Source organism: Sapajus apella, unplaced genomic scaffold (assembly GCF_009761245.1).
Source record: "Sapajus apella isolate SASKATOON/1434 unplaced genomic scaffold, GSC_monkey_1.0 scaffold4, whole genome shotgun sequence".
Lineage (NCBI taxonomy): Eukaryota > Metazoa > Chordata > Mammalia > Primates > Cebidae > Sapajus > Sapajus apella.
In genome coordinates, this window is record NW_022436944.1 from 15,052,944 (window position 1) to 15,075,002 (window position 22,059).

Below are 22,059 nucleotides of genomic sequence, written 5' to 3' on the forward strand. Positions count from 1 at the left end.
CATTCCTGTGTTTTCATTGTATACCTGTAGTCTTAAAACTTAAAATATGAGTTAACTAGAAGTCAAGATAATTAATTTAAAATAACAATAGCATAATTGCAATATATCTTGTGCTTCTAGTTACTTCTTTACAAGGAAAAAATATATATTCTATGATAATGACAGGTTATACAGACTCCTTAATAATATAACATATAGGGCTAAGCCCAGTGGCTCAGGCCTATAATCCCAACACTTTGGGAGGCTGAAGTGGGTAGATTGCTTATGCCCAGGAGTTTGAGACCAGCCTGGGCACCATGGTGAAACTTTGTTTCTACAAAAAATTCAAAAATTATCAGGGTGTGTGCACCTGTGGTCCTTGCTACTCAGGGGCTTGAGCTTGGGAGATCAAGGCTGCAGTGAGCTGTGATCACACCACTGCACTCCAGCCTGGGCTACAGAGCAAGACACTGTCTCAAAATTAATTAATTAATTAATAATACATACAACATATACAGGATAACTCTTATTGTTAGTTCTACTCACTAATTTTTGTAAAAGTCGAGCCTCCAATCGGAAACATTCTAACAAATTATATTATTTCTATGAATTACAATGAAACTTCAAAAATTAAAATATGAAAACTCTTCAAATATATGAACTAATGCTACATACATAAAAATAAAGCTGACAAATTATATTATCATGTAAATATCATACAGGTACTTTGCTACAAAAGAGCTAAAAAATAAATTAATTCATCTATGTTTTTAGGTATAGAAGAGTCTATATTTTTTGTAATATTTAGATATTCACTTTAAAATATTGTGACTGAAAGTGAGTTTGTCACTTTTGAAAATGCTATGTAGAGTTACATTACAAGGGAAGCAACCACCTTATAAATATATGAAGACTAGTAATCAAAATTTATTGAAATTTCACTATCTTAATGAATTAGTCTCCCATATGATCTTGACATACAGAACATTGCAATATATCATTACCATACACAGTGCTCTAAAAAGACCATATAATACTGTGTGCATTTTTTTGTTTTGTTTTGTTTGGACTTTTAAAAGCGGGATTAAGTATCCAAGAGGAAGACTCCTACTCTGATAAACTTTTTTTTAAATCTAAATACCTGCCTTTCTTCTGATCTCCATTGAGTGCACCAGCCCTGAAGATAGCAGCTGTACCATCTGATAGAAGATATACTTTTGTGGCCGGGTGCGGTGGCTCAAGCCTGTTATCCCAGCACTTTGGGAGGCCTAGGCGGGTGGATCACGAGGTCAAGAGATCGAGACCATCCTGGTCAACATGGTGAAACCCCGTCTCTAATAAAAGTACAAAAAATTAGCTGGGCATGGTGGCGCGTGCCTGTAATCCCAGCTACTCAGGAGGCTGAGGCAGGAGAATTGCCTAAACCCAGGAGGCAGAGGTTGCGGTGAGCCGAGATCACGCCATTGCACTCCAGCCTGGGTAACATGAGTGAAACTCCGTCTCAAAAAAAAAAAAAAAAGAAGATATACTTTTGTGCCTGTTTTCCACCCTCATTGAAGAAAACCTTTGAATTTGTAACTTGGGTAGAAGATACTTATCACATAAGCTTCAGTTGCCAGAATTCAGAAAGTGGGCCATGGCAGCCACTTCTGGAATCTGGCCTCTCTGGTTTTATTTGTTTTTAAAAAAAATCATCAGCTCAGAATACTTAACTGAATTTTAGTGCACTTAACCAGAAATATCCTGCAATACCTTCTGCAGGAATGTATTTAAACTATGTGGCAGGTCTGCTGAAGAAAAGCTATTTAAATGTTACTGATCATGCCCAGATCCCATTACAGTTCTAATATCATTCACGCTCTGTATTCTTTTAAAATCCCTATGTATTAACATAGTTTCTAAGCCAACATGACACAAAGTAGATTTTGCTTTTGAGAAGTCAATTCAAGGGGGACCCAAGACAGAATCTGAAGTTAAACTTGACATTCTTAATCAAAATATGTTCCTTCCAAGTTTTTTAAATTCACTTCATATCACAAGAAATGTTTTCCACAAAAAAAATTAGTTTAATAGTTGCTAGCATTCACTTCCTTTAAAAAGAGACAGAGAAAAAGAAAGCTTTCAATTTCCTACCTCAAAAACTCCCAAATCCCAAATAGTAGAGTGTTTTATCCTCAGTTAGGAAATCTTATTGAGTGGGGAATTATTTCTAATAATTATTCTTCAAGCCGGGCGTGGTGGCTCAAGCCTGTAATCTCAGCACTTTGGGAGGCTGAGGTGGGTGGATCACGAGGTCAAGAGATCGAGACCATCCTGGTCAACATGGTGAAACCCCGTCTCTACTAAAAATACAAAAAAAATTAGCTGGGCATGTTGGCGCATGCCTATAATCCCAGCTACTCAGGAGGTTGAGGCAGGAGAATTGCCTGAGCCCAGGAGGCGGAGGTTGCGGTGAGCCGAGATCGCGCCATTGCACTCCAGCCTGGGTAACAAGAGTGAAACTCCGTCTCAAAAAAATAATAATAATAATAATAATTATTATTATTATTCTCCAAATTTTGTTCTTTTGCTGTCTCTCTCTTCTTTTCCCCATTCACCATATCTGAGCTCCCTTGGCTTGAAAGACCCAACTAATCTGCTAGTAAGTAAAACCATATCAGAAGAGTCACAAGAAATATAATTCAACAGGGCTCTTTCTAAACTTGATGCTTCTCCCCAGTGGTAGTTAGTCCACCTGTTTTCTCAGATCCAAATGTTCCCATATTGGTGGTCCATGAGTCATTCATGTTTATCCTGGCAGCTACCTACATTTAATAGTTCTTTTATCCCCAGCATCTCAAAAGGCTTGGTCTTCTTCCTTTATTAATATTTGCCCAAATTTTACTGAGAACCAAGCATAATGCAAAATGTTGAAGGCTACATAATACAGAAATGATATACAAATAGACTGGAATATAAATAATGCAGAGGCTGGACTCAGTGGCTCACGCCTATAATCCCAGCACTTTGAGAGGCCGAGATGGGTGGATCACCTGAGGTTGGGAGTTCGAAACCAGCCTGACCAACATGGAAGAACCCTGTCTCTACCAAAAATACAAAATTAGCCAGGAGTGGTGGTGCATGCCTGTAATCCCAGTACTTGGGAGGCTGAGGTAGGAGAATCACTTGAACCCGAGAGGCAGAGGTTGTGGTGAGCCCAGATCGCGCCATTGCACTTCATCCTGGGCAACAAGAGCAAAACTCCATTTCAAATAAATAAATATATAAATATATAAAGAAAGCAAGCAGGGAAGGAAGTGAGAATATTTCATGAAGGCAAGTACCATGTCTGGTTTCCTTTTTGGCATCATAGGAGTACTAGTTTCCGGTTAAGACACCTGTTTTAGAACTATTTTATTTTATTTTGAGACAGAGTCTTGAGCTGTCACCCAGGCTGGAGTACAGTGGCGTGATCTTGGCTCACTACAGCCTCCACCTCCCAGGTTCAAGCGATTCTTGTGCCTCAACCTTCCAAGTAGCTGTGGTTGCAGACATGTGCCACCACGCCCAACTAATTTTTGTATTTTTAGTAGAGACGGAGTTTCACCGTGTTGGCCAGGCTGGTCTTGAACTCCTGGTCTCAGGTGATTTGCATGACTAGGCACCCCAAAGTGCTGTGATTACAGGTGTGAGCCACTGTGTCCAGCCCCCACTTTAAAATTAGTTTGTAATTTCTGAAATGGAAAGATAAAATGAGTCCATAATGTCTAATTTAATAAACTGAAATAAAACCAGGTTTGGAAAGTTGCTGTAATCCATAGATAATCAAATCTCTACTTCTCAATTTCAATTGACAAAATCAAAATGACAATAGAAATAAAACTACTTTCCAAACCAAAAAAAATTATAATTAACAAGTGAATAACCATTTTTACAATATCTAATGAGATTCCTTTCTGTTGCTTGTAGTTTTATTTTTTCCTTGAAAATCAGATCTAGTGGTTTTAAAAGGTTGACAGGTTTCCAAGGAGAAATCAGAGAACTTTAAAAATTTTATCATCCTGACAGGGCCTTCATTTGAATCACTAGCATTTACTTTGGTATAAAAGCTGTTTCTGAGCCAGGTACAGTGGCTCACGCCTGTAATCCCAGCACTTTAGGAAGCCGAGGCAGGCAGATCACTTGAGGCCAGGAGTTTGAGAGCAGCTTGGTCAACATGGTAAAACCCCGTACTACTAAAAATACAAAAATTAGCCACCAAACATGGTGGCTCGACTCTGTAATCCCAGCTACTCAGGAGGCTGAGACAGGAGAGTTGCTTGAACCCAGGAGGCAGAGATTGCAGTGAGCCAAGACTGTGCCACTGTACTCCAGCCTGGGTGACAGAGCAAGACTCCACCCCAAAAAGAAAACAAAAAAACAAAAATCTGTTTCTGTATCTCTCTAACACTTTTGCCTTTGATGAAATTCTTTAATTCTAAATGACACAGTTTAGAGTCCATGCCAGTATCATTTAAACATTTCTCTGCTACTCAGATAAGGAAACATGGTAGAACCAAGTACCAATTATTAAACAACTCAATTGACTTGTAGTTCAACTGGCAGTTTTTCTCATCCCCACTTCCCTTCTCAAATCTAAAACCTTGCCCATGGTGTCCTTAAGAACACCGAATATGGCATTGATCCTGAAAGAAACCAGACCCATGAAATATGAGACCTTTTGGGAAGGTGACCCTGAGGAGAGAGGGGGTTGGGAGAAAGGGGGCAGCTGCCCTTCTCTAGGGGTGGCCCCTGCTGCTCCAAAATAACATTTTTTTTTTTGCCTAAATTTCTCCACTTCCTTTTACTATAGCCTGAAACTCTAATTCCAGCACTTTGGGAGGCTCAGACGGGTGAATCATGAGGTCAGGAGCTCAAGACCAGCCTGTCCAAGATGGTGAAACTCCATCTCTACTAAAACCAAGATGGTGAAACCGTATCTCTACTAAAAATACAAAAATTAGCCAGGTGTGGTGGTGGCCACCCTGTAATCCCAGCTACTCGGGAGGCTGAGGCAGAGAACTGCTTGAACCTGGGAGGCAGAGGCTGTAGTGAGCCGAGATCGCACCATCGCACTCCAGCTTGGGCAACAGAGCAAGACTCTGTCTCAAAAAAAAAAAAAAGAAAAAGTGAAAATACCTCTGGGTGGTTTAAATTTATTATCTTTTATAGAACTATACTAGGTTGCTGACTCTGTACTAGGCCCTGTGCAAAGTAGAGGAGGAAGATGTTAACGAAGATGAAGAAAACACAATGTTTGTCTACCTGAAACCAGAATCCGATAGGAAAGAATGGTAAGTAAACAAATAGTGACATGAAAATGCATAATATGGCATAATTTTTAAATGTTATGATGTTTTTTAAAACTTATTTTTCGGGGGTATTAGCAAAGGTTTCACTGTGAATCTGACTTTAGAGTGGGCGTTGGAGGGTCAACTAAAGTTCCACAGTCAGAGAAGAGATGTCCAAGTGTTCTGTGCAAAGGCAGTGGCATGCACAAGGCAAACAGACAGGAAAGAGCCAGACAGGGCATGGTAAGGAAGAAATATTTGGTCTGGCCACAGGATGTATAGTAAACATGGGGAGTCGCAGAGTTGATAAAGATCAAGGATCTGATGGGTATATGACAGCCAGATTGTAAAAGACGTAATGGGCTCTGTTTAAGAGATTAAGCTGCATCTTTTAGCTAAAGGACAGTCATGAAAATGCTGGCACTAGCGTGACAGGTCCAGATCTGTATTTTCAAAAGCTAAATCTGGTAGCAGCATTTCTTAGTGAATCACATTTGCCCCTCCCCCCTTTTTTTTTTGAGATGGAGTCTTGCTCTGTCACCAGGCTGGAGTACAGTGACACAATATTGGCTCACTGCAACCGCCACCTCTTGGGTTCAAGTGATTCCCCTGCCTCAGCCTCCCAAGTAGCTGGAACTACAGGCACATGTCACTACTCCTGGCTAAGTTTTTGTATTTTAGTAGAGATGGGGTTTCACTATGTTGGTCAGGATGGTCTTGATCTCCTGACATCATGATCCGCCTGCCTCGGCCTCCAAAAGTGCTGGGATTACAGCAGTGAGCTACTGCACCTGGCCACTTTTTGTAAAGAACTAGTTGGAAAGCTATATTCAGAAAGTGGGAAATAAGGGAAGGGAAGGCTAGAAATATTAGATCAGGGGATACTTTGGGGTAGAGTAGTCCTGCAAGGGATGCTACAAAGGAAACTGGGAGCAAAACAGGAATGCAGAGGACATGAGAGAGACAGACTAGGAGGCAGAAGACGATATTAGTAAATTTGAAGTTAAACATAGATTGCTTTAAAGCAGGGTTGGTGGTGGGGCGCGGTGGTTCACACCTGTAATCCCAGCACTTTGGGAGGCCGAGGCTGGCAGATCACGAAGTCAAGAGATCAAGACCATCCTGGCCAACATGGTGAAATCCTGTCGCTACTAAAAATACAAAAAAGCTGCGTGTGGTGGTGCGCACCTGTAGTCCCAGCTACTTGGGAGGCTGAGGCAGGAGAATCACTTAAACTCAGGAGGCAGAGCTTGTAGTGAGCTGAGATTGTGCCACTACACTCCAGCCTGGCATCACAGCGAGAATCTGTACAAAAAATAAATAAATAAATAAAAGCAGAGTTGACAAACTATGGCACATACGTACTTTTTGTACAGCACATGAGCTAAGAATGTTTCTGTATTTTTTTTTTTTTCTTGAAACAGAGTCTTACTCTCTCGCCCAGGCTGGAGTACACTGCTTTCATCTTGACTCGCTGCAACCTCTGCTTTCTGGGTTCAAGCAATTCTCATGCCTCAGCTTCCCAAGCAGCTGGGACTACAAACACACACCACCACACCCAACTAATTTTTTTGTATTCTGAATAGAGACAGGGTTTCACCATGTCGCCCAGGCTGGTCTTCAACTTCTGGCCTCAAGTGATCCACCTGCCTCTGCCTCCCAAAGTGTATTATAGGCGTGAGCCACTGCACCTGGCCTGTTTCTGCATTTTTAAGTGGTTGGGAAAAAATCCAAAGAATAATACTAGTGGAACATGACAACAATATAAAATTCAAATTTCAGTGTCCATAAATAAAGTTTTATCCTAACTCAGCCATGTTTATCTGATCATGTATCATCTCTAGCAGAGCTGATTACCTATGACAGAGATCGTATGGTTTGAAACACCTAAAACATTTACTATCTGGCCCTTTGTAGAAAACACTTGCAGGAATATTCAAAGAAAGCTATGAGTCTAGAAACAGAAAAGCCAACCGTCTTCCTTCTTCCAACTATTGGGCCAGTGAAGGTACATGTGTCCTAGAAGTTATATAAATGTTTGTGTCCTATATGGTGCTGCATCTGATTTTCAAGGACTAGTGGCTTTGCTACACTCTTATATTCAGGCACTCAGGGATGTATGTCTTTCTCTGACAACCCCATTGCTACTCCTTGGACCCCTACACCAGAGGTTCAGAACTCAGGTTCCAGAACTTTGACTCTAATTATTAGCATTATGATTCAGCTATTTTTTATTTTTATTTCTTATTTTTTTGAGATGGAATTTTATTCTTGTTGCCCAGGATGGAGTACAATGGCCCAATCTCAGCTCCCTGCAACCTCTGCCTCCCGGGTTCAAATGATTTTCCTGTCTCAGCCTCCCAAGTAACTGGGATTTCAGGTGCCTGCCGCCATGCTCAGCTAATTTTTTTTATTTTTAGTAGAGACAGGATTTCACCATGTTGGCCAGGCTGGTCTCAAAGTCCTGACCTTGTGATCCACCCACCTCAGCCTCCCAAAGTCCTGGGAATACAGTCATGAGCCACCGCGCCCATCCTGATTCAGCTATTTTAGAAAGTATTTGGTGAGTTAATGTGGAAACTTTAGGAAAATGCTCACATTGATGTGAAAACATACTTTTAAAAAACAGCCTCTTTGTATATTATGGACCTGCATAGAGCGGCTAAAGACATAGTGGAATTTTCATCCATGCAGTTGAGCCTAAGTCAATGTGACTTAACTGTGTTAGGGCTCAAAAGACGACAAGGGCTTGGAAGCATGCCATTAAGATTTCCTGATTACCACACAGTAACTACCTCAGATTATTGTTGGAAAGCTAGTGAATGGGGCAGACAGGATGTAACACTAGAGATTAGTTTTATGAATTGGAATTTATCGCTGACTTCCAATTATGTCTGGAAGAAAAGATCAGGGTGGGGAATTCGAGAGGATGTAGATTAATTCATAGGACTTAAACTAAAATGTATTTATTGATAAACTCATATAGAACCACTTTGTAAAAGCATTTCTACTTTTTCATGCTTAAAACATTATACTAAATGCTGTATATAATATTTTCTTCATTCATTACAGCAACAGTGCTGATGAAGTACCAGGTTCTAAGTCAGGTCCAGGGGATACAAAAATCAGTATGACATTGTCCCTTTCCTCAAATAATGCACTCTTAAAGAGAGAAACCATATAAGTAAACTAAAAAAATAAAAATAAAAATAAATAGGCAATAAGCAATTTCTAGGAAAAAATGCAAGTATTGGTTAGTTGAGTTATGACAAAAAGGGAGTGGTCATTTCAAGATAAATATCTTAGGCCAGGTGCAGTGGCTCACGCCTATAATCCCAGAACTTTGGGAGGCCGAGGCAGGTGGATCATGAGGTAGAGAGATCGAGACCATCCTGGTCAACATGGTGAAACCCTGTCTCTACTAAAGATACAAAAAGTAGCTGGGCATGGTGGTGCATGCCTGTAGTCCCAGCTATTCGGGAGGCTGAGGCAGGAGAATTGCTTGAACCCAGGAGGCAGAGGTTGCGGTGAGCTGAGATCGAGCCATTGCACTCCAGCCTGGGTAACAAGAGCAAAACTCCGTCTCAAAAAAATAAAAGATAAATATAGTAATATTTATAAAGCATCCGGAGCTTCCTTCCAGAAGGGCTCTAAATGAATACAACGTCATCAAAAACCAAGTAAATCTCCATTTTTAATTCCAGATACAATAGAAAAGAGAAGACTTAGATGGTACATTTTGGCCATTGATCCTAAAGCTGCAAAGGCAATTGTTATTTAAGATAAGCTACTGCATGCCAATAGTCAGATTCTTGACTTAGTTAAGTTTATATATTCCCAAAGATTAACACCATGCAATAGAAGCAAAAAAAAGATCCAATATGTGTTTATCAAATTAATGAATGGCACAACTTTTTTTTGAGCCCAAATTTTGACTGTGTGAATAATATAACTCTGAAACTGGTTTTAGGAAGTTCTATCTCATAGTCAAAGGGAGCTTGCCCCTAGCAGTTATTAACCCTCAGTATAGAGCAGGATGAAAGAAGGGAAGTACCTCAACCGCATCTATTATTTGAATTTATTACCCTTCATTGCCCTAATAAGCATAATGGGACTTTCTGAGACTCTTGGCCTTGTGAAAAAAATGCCTTAAAATATTTAATATGGGCCGGGCATGGTAGCTCATGCTTATAATCCCAGCACTCTGGGAGGCTGAGGTGGGCGGATCACCTGAGGTGGGGAGTTCAAGACCCGCCTGACCAACATGGAGAAATCCTGTCTCTACTAAAAAATACAAAATTAGCCAGTCATGGTGGTGCACGCCTGTAATCTCAGCTACTCAGGAGGCTGAGGCAGGAGAATTGCTTGAACCAGGGAGGCAGAAGTTGTAGTGAGCCGAGATCGCATCATTGCAATCCAGCCTAGGTGACAAAGCAAAACTCCATCTCAAAAAAAAAAAAAAAGGTGTTTAACGTGAACATTATGTACTCTTTGTAAAATGGAACAATAACAATAGTAATAATAATAAATTCTACATAATAGGTGCAATGTGATACAATGTAATATAATAATGGTATATACAATAGAAAGATTAAATGTGTAATTTTTTAAAGCACTTACAGTCTCTAAGACAATGCTTGTTTTGTGTGTAACTGTATTGTTATTGTTATCCAAATTTACTGGGAAGGACAATCATGTAAATAAGCCAAAACTTTTCTTCTGAACTTTGGAATTAGTTGCATAAATATTCATTTCACAATAGATTTTCTTTCCTCTAATAAAATTTGCTCTTGTTGGCTTTGTTTTTTGTTTACTCATTCATTCATAAATATGTTCAACAAAAAACAATTCATTAAAAAGCAAACAATTAGTAGTTTAATCAATACTATCTTCCCCTATTTTTGTGGGGGTGGGGTGGACTGAAAATCCAAATATATCTTAGTCCCTGCTTTCAAGGAGATCAGTCTATTTGGGGAGTCAAATAAACAAATCAAGGATTGAGATGTCTGTCACAATACAAGTATGTTCAGGTACAGGGGGATAGAGCTTCTAGTCTACAATTCAATGTTTAGAAAAGCTTCCCTTAAAGAGTTGATGAATGGACATGATTTTGAAAAATTCATACAATTTGGCTAGGTAAGGAAGGTGGGAGCCAGAATCATTTTGGGCAGAGGAACGATGTGAAAACATGACTTAAAAAAAAATTCATGAACTTATTTTTTTTTTGGCTAAAACAAAGGAAACATGTTGGGCGCCCTAGCTGGCTTCTTCAGAATCAGATGAAATGCTAAGGATTCAAGTGCAAATTGTTTATTGGTGAGGCGATCCCAGGAAGCACTGGCAGGGGTATGGAAAAGTAAGCTGGGAAAGGAAAGGCAGCCAACAAAAGATACTTTATTAAGCCTCTTAAGCTTATGAGTAAGTGGAAATTTTCTACATTGGAAAACTCCAGGAGTTAAGGCAGAACACAGGTCTCAGACTTGTTGAAGCCAAGTGTGAGAGAGTCAGAGTACAGTTACGTGCCACGTATCTTTCAGTGTGCCACATAACCACTTTCAGTCTGTGATGGACCAAATATATGATGGTGGTTCTATACGATTATAATGAAGCTGAATAATTTCTATCACCTAGTGACATCATAGCTGTTGTACCATTATAGTACAATGCATTATTCAGGTATTCATGGTGATGCTGATGTAAGCAAATCTGCTCTGCTGCCAGTCATATAAAAGTATAGTACATACAATTATGTACATAATTTTTTATAGTGATAATAAATGTTACTGGTTTATGGATTTAGTACACTATACTATACTTTTTGTTGTTATTTTAGAATGTACTTCTACTTATAAAAAAAAAAAAGTTACCTATAAAACTGCCTCAGGCAGTTCCTTCCAGAGGTATTCCAGGAGAAGGCATTGTTATCATAGGAGATGACAGCTCCATGCATGTTACTGCCCCTGAAGACCTTCCAGTGGGACAAGATGTGGAGGTGGAGGACAGTGATATTGATGGTCCTGACCTTGTGTAGGCCTAGGCTTAATGTGTGTGTTTGTGTCTACTTTTTTTTTTTTTTGAGATGGAATCTTGTTCTGATGCCCAAGCAGGAATGCAGTGGCGCAATCTTGACTCACTCCAACTCCACCTCCTGGGTTCAAGTGATTCTCCTGCCTCAGCCTCCCAAGTAGCTAGGATTATAGGTGCCCGCCACCATGCCTGGCTAATTTTTGTATTTTTGTAGAAATGCGGTCTCATCATGTTGACCAGGCTGGTCTCGAACTCCTGATCTCATGATCTGCCCGCCTTGGCCTCCCAAAGTGCTGAGATTACAGGCATGAGCCACCGCACCCAGCCTGTGTCTACATTTTTAATATACAATTTTTTAAGTAAAAAAAATTAAATAGGAAAAAGCTTATAGAATAAGGACATAAAGAAATAAAATATTTTTACACAGCTCTAACAATGTGCTTGTGTTTTAGGCTGTGTAATTACAAGTGAGCCCAAAAGTTTAAAAAATAAAAAAGTGTATAAAGTAATAAAGATACAGTCAGCTAAGGTTAATTTTTTACTGAAGAAAAAAGTTTGTATAAATGTAATGTAGCCTGAGTGTACAGTACTTATAAAGTCTACAGTAGTGCACAGTAATGTCCTAGGCCACTCACCACTCACTCACTGACTCACCGAAAGCAGCTTCCAGTTCTGCAAGCTCCATTGATGGTAAGTGCCATGTACAGGTATACCATTTTTTATCTTTTATAGTATTTTACTATACCTCTTCTAAGTTATGATACACAAATACCTACTGTGTTACAACTGCCTATGATAATCAGTAAAGTAACATGCTATACAGATTTGCAGACTAGGAGCAATGGGCTGTAATGTGTAGCCTAGGTGTGTAGTACCATCTGGGTTGGTGAGTACACTCTGTGATGTGTGCATGATGACAATATCACCTAGCAACACATTTCTCAGAACGTATCGCCCTCTTTAAGTGATGCATGACTGTACTTATTTATGCAGCAACTTTTTTCACTCACTGGTTAAGGATTACTGGGGCAGAAAGACTTTAGGCAGTTGGAAGTCAGTTTCACTACAAAGGTAAGATCTTAGAATGGGGATGGTTGTAGGAGACTTTGAGAGCATCAACAGTACTTGCCATATTGGGCACACCTAGAAGCTAGACTCTGATGGGAAGGAGTAGATAGTGAAGAGGTTTTTATGTTAAATAAAAAACCTTGAATTTTATTTTAAATATTACAGGGAATTTTTGAAATGTTTTGCAAAAGGGATAAGAAAAACAGGTTGGGTTTTATAAGGTCTACTCCTGCTATCTCTTTGGAAGATGTATTAGAAGGGGCTAGATTAGTGTAGGCAGCTCTAATTTAGAAGCTACTGAAGTTCTCCTGACAAAAATCATGCTGGTCTGAGCTACAGAATGCTTTGCATTCTGTGTGGAAGGAGAAGGAAAGACAGAAGTCACAGGACATTTCACATTTCTGCCTTGGGAAACTAGGAAGAAGACAGAATTGTTCAGTCAGATTGAGAATTCAAGATGAGGAAACAGGTTTCAAGGGAAAGATCAATGAGATAAGATTGGAAATTCTGATTGTGTAGCCTGCTGTACAAGTCCAATGATATGGTTTAGATGTGTGCTCCCACCAAATCTTATGTTGAAATGTGATCCCTAGTGTTGGAGGTGGAGCCTAGTGGAAGGTGTTGGATCATGGGGGTGGATTCCTAACGAATGGCTTAGCACCATCCCCTTGGTGATGAGTGAGTTCTTTGTTAGTTCATGTCAGATCTGGTTGTTGAAAAGAGGCTGAGAACTTTGCCTTCTCTGTCTTGCTCCCTCTCTTGCTGTGTGACACGCTAGCTCCCCTTCACTTTCTATCATGATTGTAAGCTTCCTGAGGCCTCACCAATAGCTGAGCAGATGCTGATGTCATACCTGTAACCCCTGCAGAACTGTGAACCAATTAAACCTCTTTTCTTTATAAATTACCCAGTATCAGGTAGTTCTTTATAGCAACACAAGAACAGGCTCACACAACCCGAACTTGTCAAACAACTCTAATCTGGAAACATATCTCTTGAGTATTCTCCAGTATAGAAATGGCGGCTGGAGCCATGTGTTAAAGAGGGTCTGGGCTTCTAGAAGATGAAGAAGAAAAGTTGTTAAGAGTCAAATAAGGAAGAAGGCAGGTAAGCAATGACACACTGGAAATATTGGCATGAAATGCCTCAGGGAGACTCTTATGTTTCCAGAAACTAGAGAAAACTATCACCAGAGTCTTTTGATCTTAAATATGAAGAATAAGTTAGTACCCATTAGGTGGATAAATTGAGGGATAGAGCATTCCTGGCAAAAGGATGACCTGTGTGAAGACAAAGACATTTAAAGGGGCATAACATAAAACTTGAGCTAAGTTAATATAAAACCAGGCTAAAGAAACTTGAGCTAAGTTAATATAAAACCAGGTTAAAGTTTGCCTTTTCATTATCTCTGAAGAAAGACACTCCCTGAGAATAAATATGAGCTCCCTCGTTGCTGGAAATATCTTTATCCCCAGTAGCTAGCACATATTAGGTGTTCAAAAAGTTGGTTGAAATAATAGGGTCTGTTTAAGTAAATAACATAAAGTAATGTAATATAATATGACATAATATAATTTCAGAAAGACTGTTCAACTACTTAAGATAGAGAAAATCTTATAATCACATAATTTGATTAATTCAATGATTATTTAATTAAACTACTACCAAATTGTAAGCCCTCATATCTATTTAAGGCAAGGCCCATAAGAACACATAGCAGGCAAAAGCAATGTTTACCACATAGTCCTCAGTTAATGAAAACAATAGTCCAAGTAAACAAAAAAAGTATCCTTATTCAGTCTTTCTGTTTATTTTAACAAGCTCTTCCTTCTTAGTCCTGGTTTACAGAGGTACTATCTAAACTAGCTCCCCTGCTGTTTGCCTTAATTTGTTGCCCTGACTTCTAGTAATTCCACTATTATTACCCTAACACCTAATATAGCACCTGCTTCAGTATACTAGGTGTGCAATAAATACTTCTTGACTAACTCTCAGGAATTAGTTGACTTCTGAATAAAATAAGTACTTTTCCCCCCAATGGTTCTGAAGTTTTCTGCATGGTGGTGAACTTCCTTTTGACTGCACGGAAATCATCCATTCTTCTCAAAACTGTACAGCTATTTTTATCTTTATTTTGTTTTATTTTATTTTGGCTCACCGCAACCTCTGCCTTGCAGATTTAAGTGATTCTCCTGCCTCAGCCTCCCAAGTAGCTAGGATTACAGGCATGTGCCACCATACCCAGCTAATTTTGTGTTTTTAGTAGAGACGAGTTTCTCCATGTTGGTCACGCTGGTCTCGAACGCCCGACCTCAGATGATCCACCTGCCTCGGCCTCCCAAAGTGCTGGGATTAAAGGCAGGAGCTACTGCCCCCAGCCTTGTACTGCTATTTTGCTTTGGATAACTGCATGGATATAGTTCTAGAGATTTTCCCTTAGTTTTACTTGCTGGCCAGAATACTGATCAGGAAGGCAATATTCCCTTAGTTTTACTTCCTGGTCAAAATATTGACCAGAATATTGACACATGACCAGGGAGTCAAAGCTGATGCTTTTTAAATGCCATTTGAAATCTAAATAAAGTAACACAGGCACTGAGTATGGTTAGTCCTTCCTACTCTTAACATACCTGAAATGACTCTAGTTTTTGTCTTTTCCTAACACTGGTTCTTTGTGGTTGTTTTAAAAATCTATAATCTATCCCATAAACTATAATAGTCTTTGCTTTAGCTTAACCAGAATTAGGTTCCATTGCTTATAACCAAAAAATTCCAGTGATACATGGTTCTAAGATTTTATGAAACTTAGCAAGAGGGGCAAGAAAAGGAAGAGAAAGTAAGAAATAACACAGAAGTATGCTGAGTGGAGAGGAATATTAAAATGAAAAATGCTTTATCCAAAGATGAGTTGTATATTTTTAAATGTGAGTCTATGGGCAGAGATTTCTTATTTAGTGGCTAAAATCAGTTAGGATGCTTATTAAAATTCAAGAGGAGGAAACAGTAGATTTCCATGCCCTGTTCCCAGAGGTTCTGATTAGGTAGGGCTGTGTATGCCTAGGAATCTGTATAATTTATAAACTTCCCAGACTATCCTCAGATCATGCTTTGGGAAACACTGCTTTCAGTCCTGCTATATATAGGGGGAAAAAAAAAAGGCAACTAATCAGATTGGTGAACACAGCAAAATCTTCCTGCTCCCTGCTATTTTGCTAAATAATACCAAAGTTCTAGTACAATAACTGTTTTATAAAATGTTTTAGCTTTGCCAATGACAATGGTAACCTATTAGGTGAATTATAAGAGATATTTACATATAAAGAAAAAACAAAGACTAGTTTCAAATTTTTATTTTATTGAGCAAGAGTCAATGATATTACTAAAGGGAACATTTACCATTAGAAAACTAACACCACCATCTTTATTTTATAATCCAATTGTTTTAATTTAGATAAAAGCAGCTTTCATATGAGTATAATTTTATTTATTCCTTATTGGTCTTTTGTATACACTTGTGTTCATTCAAAATACCATCATCTGCATGAGATCTCTCTCATAAGGACTGAGAATTCATTATTACAGTTTATCCCTTAAAATGAAAGTGGGGTGTTGTCGAGATATTATGTTACTAGACCAATTCTGCCAATTCTGTAGAAAGGTTATCTCTGGGATAGATACATATGACATATCATGTAATGTTCACATACATTTGAAAATTGAGCTTACTTTTTCAAAAGGTAAGTTAGCATTATTCACAACAGCCAAGACATGGAATCAACCCAAATGTCCATCATTGAGAGACTGGATAAAGAAAATGTGGTACATATACACCATGGAATACTATATAGCCATAAAAAGAATGAGATCATGTTCTTTGCGGGATACAGATAGAGCTGGAAGCCATTATCCTTACCAAACTGATGCAGGAACAAAAAACCAAACACTGCACATTCTCACTTACAAGTAGGAGCCAAACAATGAGAACACATGGACAAAGGGAGGGGAACAACACACACTGGGGCCTATTGGGAGATGGGGTGAGGGGAGAGGGAGCATTAGAAAAATAGCTAATGCAAGCTGGGCTTAATGCCTAGATTGTGAGTTGATAGATGCAGCAAACCACCACGGCACATGTTTATCTGTGTAACAAACCTCACATCCTGCACATGAACCCCAGAACTTAAAATAAACATAAAATGTTTTTTAAAAAGCTAAAGTAACAGAAAAAAAATAGATTCCAGACAGTACTACCTAAATTTTTTGTTCTTACACAACAAAAAATTTCAAACACTTTTAAAAATGTTCTTGGTGTTTTTCCAGAGACATCTTTAGATAACATATATAAGACAAATGTTACAGGAAATAGCCAAGGCCTGGCTGTGTGTGTGTGTGTGTGTGTGTGTGTGTGTGTGTGTGTATACATATATATATATACACACACACACAAATATATATGTGCATATATATATATATATGTAATGCCCAGCCCAGTTTGGGTAAAATTGCTATTTTGCTTAACCATTTAACCATTTTATAATATTATTCAATAGATCCTGTGCAAAACTTTCACATTTTAAAATTCCTTTTCAATTTTAAATTCAAGTCAACATGATTTAACAATTGTATATTGAATATAAACAAGTTGCTTATGACTCTGCTAGACACTGGGAAAGACACAAGAAAGTATAAAGTGAAAGATTTAATAATTTAACTATAAAAACAAGAAATTAACGAGAGGATTTTAAAAACTAGAAACTAGTAAATGCATCGTCTAGAAAAATAAGAGGGCAGTTTTAAAATAGGGAACCCAAGCCCACTAGATCAAGGAAGCCCATGTGATACTGATTAAGTGCACAGAAGATACTGTTCTCCCTGCCTTTCTTCCTGCACATGACACTCACAAGCTTTACAAGAGGGAGGAGATTGCATAGTAAAATCCAATGTCTAAAGCACTGAATCAATATTTAGAAATTAGTCATAGATGTGGAAAATTACTTTCACATACCAGCTTACTAAAACATCAAAGAAATGGTATGAAATAAACACAGAACTTTTTATTAGAACTTCAAACTTTAAATAAATATATATACATTTAGAAATCTGTCTGCTCTATGCTTCTGGTACATGTGACAATCACAAGAGACCACGGGTGTTGTAACATTTACCAAACATTCACCAAATATCCCCTTTCTGCAGCTCAGACAGGACTGGGTTAAAGGCAAATTGTTTTTCTTTTAACGTTTCTTTGTACTACTTTGCATTGATCTTTGCTTTTCCTTCCCTGTAATGTTAGTCTGATAATAATTACTTCTGGAAATAGTCAGACTGCAGAGAGCAGGGGAATTTTTCATTACTTCTTTGATTAGCACCAGGAATGTGGACATTTTAAGTTCAATTCAACAAGACTCAACAATTGTTTATAGACTACTCACATGATGCTCAGTGCTCCACTAGACCCTGGGAAGGATGCAAAAGAATGAGTAACATGATCTCTGGCTTCTAGGAGCTGGAAATCCTACTGAAAGATAAAATAGACAAGAATTAGATGAAGTACTATAAGATGACAAGCGAAGCTTTTGGGGATGATGGTGTTGATTGTGGTGGTATGCCTCAGCAAGGCGTTATGTCACAGCACACTTGTTTTTAATATTCAAGAGAATAATAGTAGAAATATTAAGAAAACCAAGAAGTATAGAAATGTGCAAAATATTAATTGATACTTATGTGTCTTGATAGGAAGACTGGCTCATCTTAAGCAGATGTGGCTATTAAAAAATGGAATTCCATTATCTGTTGGAGTGTACATCTGGAAGATTCTCCTGTCAACCAACAGTGGTCCTCAGGCTTTTTTAAAGCCTGAAGCAATGTTAATAAAAATAATACACGGTTGGCCATTTCAAAAGCATGCCCAACCAGAGTCAAACACAGAATTACCAGTAATGAGTAATATAAACTGAGAAGTGAAGTTTGGAGAAGTAAAAAGCAGACCAAGTTCCAGGAAAGTGATTTTTTTCTTTTTCTGAATGGAAGCTAGGGTAGCCTCAAATCCACTCTAGATTTTGTCTATCTTTTGCAAGGACTAACCACAATGTTGTAACCTGCTTTTTCCCTGCTAAAAATCATTAATTAAAGGTAAACATCAGTTTGATATTCTATGCATTACACTGTTTATTTTAGTTACTACCACAAATACATAGGTTTTTATCAATTAATTTTGTTCATAGTGTGTGAAAACCCTTTCTGTTCCAATATAAAATCTTACAAAGCTCTCTCTCTCTGTGCGTGTGTGTGTGTGTGTGTGTGTGTGTGTGTGTGTAAATTTAAATGGTACAAGGGAAGTTTTGTTACACGGATATATTGCATAATGGTGAAGTCTGGATTTTTAGCATAACCATCACCCAAATAGTGTACATTGTACCCATTAAGTAATTTCTCTTTTCTTATCCCCTCCTGCTTTTCCAACTCTCCAATGACTATTATACTACATTCTATGTCCATATATTATTTTACTCCCACTTATAAGTGAAAATATGTATTTGACTTTCTGTTTCTGAGTTGCGTCACTTAAGATAATGACCTCCAGTTCCATCCGTGTTGCTGCAAAAGATATGATTTTATTCTTTTTTTACAGCTGAATAGTATTCCATTGTGTGTGTGTGTGTATATATATATATATATATATGTATATATATATATATCACATTTAGTTATATATAAAAATATGTGTGTATGTATATATATATATGTGTGTGTATATATATATACATAATATTTGCTTTAACCACTCAACTGTTGATGGGTACATAGGCTGATTCCATTTCTTTGTTGTTGTGAATAATGCTACTACAACATACCGGGGCAGGTATCTTTTTATGTAATGATTTATTTTCCTCTGGGCATTTCAGTAGTGGCATTGCTAGGTTTTATGGTAGGTCTAATTTTAGTTTTTTGAGAAATCTCCATACTGTTTTCCATAGGGTCTGTACTAATTTTTACTATACCACAAACAAAGCACAAGCATTCCCTATTCTCTGCATCCTCACCAACATCTGTTATTTTTTTACTTTTTTATTATAGCCATTCTTATCTCATTGTGGTTTTATTTTCTCTGATGATTAATGATGCTCAGCATTTTTCATGTGCTTCTTGGTCATTTGTATGTCTTCTTTGAAAAATTTATATTCATGTCCTTTGCTCACTTTGTAATGGGATGATATGTGTTTTTCTTGTTGAGTTTCTTGTATATTCTGAATATCAGTCTCCTTTCATTTTCATAGTTTGCAAATATTTTGTTCCATTCTGCAGATTGTCTGCTCACTCTGTTGATTATTTCTTTTGCTGTGCAGAAGCTTTTCAGTGAAGTAAGTCTCATTCATCTATTTTTGTTTTTATTGCCTAAGTTTTGAGGTCTTCGTCATGAATTCTTTGCCTAGACCAATGTCCAGAAGATTGTCCCTAGATTTTTATAGTTCCAGGTGTCACTTTAGAGTCTTTGATCCCTCTTGAGTTGATTTTTGTAGACAGTGAGAGATAGGGGTCCAGTTTCATTCTTCTGCATATGGCGATTCAATTTTCCAAGCACCATTTTTTGAAAAGCGTATCCTTTTGTGAGTGTATGTTTTTGTCAGCTTTGTCAAAAAGATCAGTTCGCTGTAGATATTTGGTTTTATGAAATGCTACAGAGCTTTAAGTTTTTCATGGCAGACAATGTCATTGGTAGTTGTGAACAGCTCTGTGAGAAGCTTCTGAGTCAGTTAAAACTATTTCATAAGTAATACATACACAACATACACTTTAGCAAACAAAAAGTCTCTTTAAATTTACTATATAAAAAGGTGGGGTGACATACATTTCAAGACTAATTAGTTGTCAAGATAACAGAAGACCGTTTTTCTAAAAACAAACTGGAATTAGATCATCTAGAAAATAAGTTGAAATGAGTTGAAGAGAAAGCAGAACTGGTAGAATAAGTCTGCTTATTTTGTAAAGTAAAATGTTCATTCTGTTCCATACCATTTCCCATGTTGTGGCTTCTCTTATATGAAATGTAAATAATACACATTCCCAGACAGTAGGTTAGAACCTAATGATCTTTGCCGAGCCTTTATGAAGCTATTTGAAGACGTGTTCTAAGCATCCCTCTTGTTCCAAGCACTGTTCTAGTCCCTGAGGAGACAGTACAATATATCCAGAATCCTATGGGATTTCCAGTGAAGAGACAGATCCAGCTGGTAGCATTTTCCATGTCTTCAGAAAATTTTAAAGTCCACCCCAAAAACCTCAGCACCATTCTTTTCTATTCTCCATTCCCCAACTCCAGCCACTGTACATGTGCATACACATACAGGAGCCCTGCTTCCTTTTAATCAATCACCAGACTTGCATTTTTTATTATGTACTGTACACAGTGTGTAGCTGATGGATATACACGCACAAAAAACGCAGTGCTAGATGGGAAAACTCTTTCAAGCAGATTCAAAGAAATGAAACCAGCCAGGCGCCATGGCTCACACCTGTAATCCCAGCACTTTGGGAAGCTGAGGCGGGTGGATCGCCTGAGGTCAGGGGTTTGTAACTAGCCTGACCAACACAGTGAAATCCCATCTCTACTAAAAATACAAAAAATTAGCTGGGCGTGGTGGCAGGTGCCTGTAATCCCAGCTACTCGGGAGGCTGAGGCAGGACAATCACTTGAACCCAGGAGGAGGAGTTTGCGGTGAGCCGAGATCGCGCCATTGCACTCCAGCCTGGGCAACAAGAGTGAGACGCCATCTAAAAAAAAAACAACAAAACAAAACAAAACAAGAAAGAAATGAAACCATCTCTTCCATAGTGTACTAAACTTCTCCTTCAAAGTAAAATGAATGAAGAATGGTGCCAGTATTTCAGCTAACATTTCAAAAACTAAGTTAGCATACCACAGTCAGTCTTTTTATTATAGCGGACCTCATTCCTAAATAAATTTTACATGAAAGATATCAGAACAAGGGCTGGGCGTGGTGGCTCACGCCTGTAATCCCAATACTTTGGGAGGCCAAGGTGGGCGGATCCTGAGGTCAGGAGTACAAGACCAGCCTGGCCAACACAGTGAAACCCCATCTCTACTAAAAATAAAAAATTAAAAAAAAAATTATCCAGGCGTGGTGGCGGTTGCCTGTAATCCCAGCTACTTGGGAGGCTGAGGCAGGAGAATTGCTTGAATCTGGGAGGTGGAGGTTGCAGTGAGCAGAGATGGCGCCACGGGCACTCCAGCCAGGGTGACAGTGTGAGACTCCGTCTCAAAAAAAAAAAAAAACAGAAAAAACAAAAAAGAAAAGAAAATCACAATGGATTTATGGCATATTAGGGTAAAAAGACACTTATAAAGAGGGACTGCCAAGAAGCCCCAGACCCAAGAAAACCCTTTTTTTTTTTTTTTTAGAAAAGCATCCCACTGGGAAGCTCTGATCTAAAACATTGATTGTAAGGCATTCTATTTCATGAAATAAGTGAGATGCTTTTTCTAATTACTCCCTCTAATACCTTCGATGAGACTGGGATATACCCTCAAAGGAGAGGTTCACTATTTGAAACGATTGTTGGAATAAATCTTTTTTACTCCTAGAAGGGTGCCATGAATTGATGGCATAGATTACATAGAAAGAAAAATCATCCATAAATACAAGCATACCTCAGA

At 38.3% G+C, this 22,059-nt stretch overlaps 1 long non-coding RNA gene across 2 annotated transcripts in view; it reads right to left on the reverse strand.

Annotated features, from left to right (window-relative positions):
• The window catches only part of LOC116539767, a 70,429-nt gene that overhangs the window by 46,388 nt on the left and 1,982 nt on the right, over positions 1–22,059 (reverse strand). For both annotated transcript variants that reach the window (XR_004264184.1, XR_004264182.1), the window contains exon 2: positions 17,816–17,901. This is a non-coding gene — a long non-coding RNA (uncharacterized LOC116539767). The remainder of the gene's footprint in view (positions 1–17,815; positions 17,902–22,059) is intronic.